This window comes from Diaphorina citri, unplaced genomic scaffold, assembly GCF_000475195.1.
Source record: "Diaphorina citri unplaced genomic scaffold, Diaci psyllid genome assembly version 1.1 scaffold1400, whole genome shotgun sequence".
In the NCBI taxonomy this organism is placed as follows: domain Eukaryota; kingdom Metazoa; phylum Arthropoda; class Insecta; order Hemiptera; family Psyllidae; genus Diaphorina; species Diaphorina citri.
In genome coordinates, this window is record NW_007378826.1 from 3,705 (window position 1) to 7,803 (window position 4,099).

Below are 4,099 nucleotides of genomic sequence, written 5' to 3' on the forward strand. Positions count from 1 at the left end.
ATCGCAGTGATTCCGACGGATTTTTCGCAATTCAATACTAATAAATACCAAAGGATTTTTCAAAGGGGCCCTTTCTATGATGATATTAATGGAATTGACAAAATGTCACCAACCGGTTTGATTGGGCCTCCTCGGGTCCACTTTTCTGGGGCCCCCGGGGGACCCTTCGGATTGCGCAGTTTATAACGTGTTATTGGAAAGTCGAAAGTGATTACCTGGTGGCACGCCTTTATGGTCCACACCAATCAACTCACTTTATCTCAAGGCTCATGGCTCTGAGTTGAGGTTTGAAAGAGCTGCTAAAAAGTAATTAAAATAAATCAAATAAAATAAGACATTAGCAAAAGACAAAACTTAACGAATTGAGAGCTTGCCAAAACAGGCTAAGACGTTATACAAAAGGGTTTGTATAAGTACATTATGGTCCCTGCGTTTATGACATGGAACCACCCCGTGGGCGTTCCAAAGCGGTGCCGGGGGGACTGACAACCCTACATGATTTTAACCCTGTGGGGGAAATTACAGGTACTGCCTGGGGGTTTCACTGCGGTCCGGATCTCCCGAGGCATAATCTCCGGGAAAAAATGAAAGGAATAGGATATGAATATCTTCCTTCATTTACATAAGCCCAGTTTTAAAGCTACCAGTCATAAAATTACAGTTTTGTGCAAAACTCCAGGGATCTCGGATTTAGGTTTCAAAGTCGGTAAACCAGGGCACACGCACAGACAGACACACAGGCACACACCACAGACAGAGCATTTGTTTTATCAGCTTTTTGCCATTCTCGACAACTTTACAACATACATGTATACATGACAGTTTACACTGTTCCTACGCTCGTGGCTTTGAAAACCGAATTCTAGCCACCTTGCCAACCGCCGTAATGGCGAAAAACCGCCAAAAGCCACATAAATTGTTATAGAGCCCTTTGTCATATTTCCGGAGGTGTGTGTCCTGCCGCCCTTGAAAAATTTTTTTTTTTTTTTTTTTTTTTTTTTTTTTTTTTTTTTTTTTTTTTTACCTAATCTTCTTTTTTTAGGTCCCGGGTTCGATAACACTCCGGGGCGAACTTTATCCTAAACAGATAAGGTTTGTTCTCGGAACGGCTGGCTTTCTCCTATCCTCTCCTTCTTCTCTCATCGATTTCGGGACGATAAGATCTCCGTTGTTACAGTTAGGTACCTCCAACAAACCTTTTTCAAAAAGACAATTTTTTAATGAAAAGCAATTGGCTAGAGCTAGAGCAGGTTTTGTTCAGAAGTTTGGCATTTTAGCAATGAGATCTGTTCATTGTTCAGGTACATAGGTAGGTAATGTAGGTAGTAGGTAGGTATTGTATACGTACATCTGAATATTGGTACAATGGATAAACTTTTTGTTTTCAGCATTCAAGTATTCAAGTTGACTAAGTTCTAAGTTGAGTGTTTTAGTTTATCTTTCATGTCAAATCGCTGTAGGAAGTTTTATAATAATGGCTTTCGTTACTTTCTGTTACGCTGTGAATACAATACAGAAGACCTTGTTTAGACTGCGAGAGTATAAAGGGACTTATCAGTCTCATTCTGGCATTCTGGTCTCATTCAGGGTTTCTTGCTAGGTACTATGCAACTTTCTTTTGTTCTCGTGTGAGTATCTAAATGGGAAGTACCTAGGTATTGTGCCTCTTATCGAGTTATCGCTAGGGTGACCATAATTTTTTTGGCCCAAAGCGAGACGCAGTCCTTTTTGGACGAAGGGGGGGGGGGGGGGGAAAGAACAAAAATTTTTTATCGGGAGGCAGTCCTTTTTGGACGAGGGGGGGGGGTGGTGAAGTACAAACATATTTTATACCCACCTAGATGTTGATATACCCACTTAACTATAATTGCCTGTGTCTTGGTTCTCGAGCATCTGAACTTAGGTTCGAAACAAGATTGAATCAATCTGGTGGTGCATAATATTGTACAATATTGGAATCGTAAAATGGATTTTTTCCCGAGCTCATTGCTCTCAATGATAATATTAGGTTCGGACCAGCTAAAGCGGGACAATATCGGGACTTTGGGCAAAAGCGGGACATTTTAGTGTCCCCAGAGGATTTCTCGGGACAGCGGGACCAGAGGCTCCAAAGCGGGACTGTCCCGCCGAAAGCGGGACGTATGGTCAGCCTAAGTATAACATGTAGGTAGGTACACTATACATATACAAGTATCAAGTACTAATAGATACAACATAAAGCCAATGACACTTTTTTGTAAAGTGCTACGTATTAGTTTTTTTTTCTTCCAAATACTTCGCATAATTGCTGACCATGCTGGACTAGCTTACACTAAGGTTCTCAATAGAGAGTTGATATTGTCACTCAACGATTACTGATTAGTTCATTACCAAAGAAAAAGAAAAGAAAAAAAATAGTTGTTTACCTTCGTATTCAGAAAATTAGACAATTGAGAGTGGCATTCCCCCATGAACTTTCTTGGGGAAAGATGACCTTGTCTGACTTTTCAAAATAATTGTCAACAATCTCTTGTTCATTCTTCACCTCTGTCTGAAGCTAAAGCTCGTAATAATATAAACTACAACCTGACTCATCAGAAGGAAATCATGAAGACAAGACTGGAGCTGGAGAGAAATGAAGAAAGAATGCCAGGGATGCAGTTTTAATTGAAGTTATTCAACTTGATGCAATATTATTTGTGAGAAGCTCTATTCTCTATTGAGTATAGCGTACAGCTGTCTTAACGTGACATCCTAAGTACTATCTCATTTCGTTGCTATCCCTTCTAGTCAACGTAGCTACTTAATAAAAGTCGATTCCGACACTACTTAAAGTCAGGTGTCTACGCTACACTCCCACAATGTCTGACGGTCCCCCAAGGGCCCCAAGTCTCCAAACTCGAACGGTTTGTCGGATTTTTACAAAACGTACAGAAAACCTAAAGTAGACTTGCAAGAATCTGGTAGGAGAATAATAGAATCAATTTATTTTATTATCCATCTGATAAAGTCCAAATTTCCTCACGCTATATCAATAGCGAAGGTTGAGTGCGAAGGGCATCCACTCGGAAAATTTGTTTAGCCAAAACCAGGGGAAAACCTGTCGTCAGGTCTACCTGATAGTGTGTGTGCTCATCAGGTGACAGGTGTACCTGATAGTGAGTGGCTGGCCCAAGGATAGGTGGGTTTGTTTGAATAGTTACAGCCGCAATTAACATTTTCCTTGGATTCAGCCGTCTTGCTTGAGGGCCATGTTGTCTTGGACTTTATGGTAACTTCTTGACGATGGAAACGGATCGTGTGTCGTTGTTTGAGTCTTAGTTTTCATTAAAGACTTTACACCAAACAGGAGCTGTCGCCACACATTGGACAATTTCGACCCCTGCTATCCACGGTGGTGCCTTTTATCAAACTAAAAACATAAACGAAACTCAAAATGTTGGTCGAGAGCGGAACATTTCTCTCCCGCAGTCTCTGCACTGTCATAAACTCATGAGTGAGAAGCAAATTTGTATCTTGCTATCTTTTGAAAAGTAGTCTGGTAGGGTAGACAAAGAGGTAAAGGACTAGGACCTAAAGGTTTAACAGTTTAACACCTACATATAAATAATCACAAAATCCTTTCTTGTTGCTCACCTAGACCATAAAAGGAATATTCCTACCAAATTTCAGCTTTCTAGGTGTTGTGGTTCTCGAGATAGAGCGATCAGTGTGGAACTATGAACGAGTGAATGGATCTTGTTCTTATAATATAAGATTTTATTGTACAGTGAGTGTTGTCAAAAATAACAAGATTTCATCCTTCTTTTATATCATGACGTTGTACTTGTAATCTGGCGGTCTGGACTTCGAATCCCGGAAGTCCACTGTACCAAATTAAAACTTAGACCTCTTTTCGTTCGATGACTTCGTTGTATCCCAAGACTTACCGACCTCCCTGTATGCTCAGCTACTCTGATGGACTGATGGTTAGGTTCCTATACCTACCTACTTTCCTATAATATACCTACCTATAATGTAGGTATCTAGCTATCTAGGTAGAACAGAAAGTAAAAGAGGTTCGGAGAAGATATTTATGCGTTTGTTGGCGAAATATATTTAACTCCCATTCAGGGTCGTA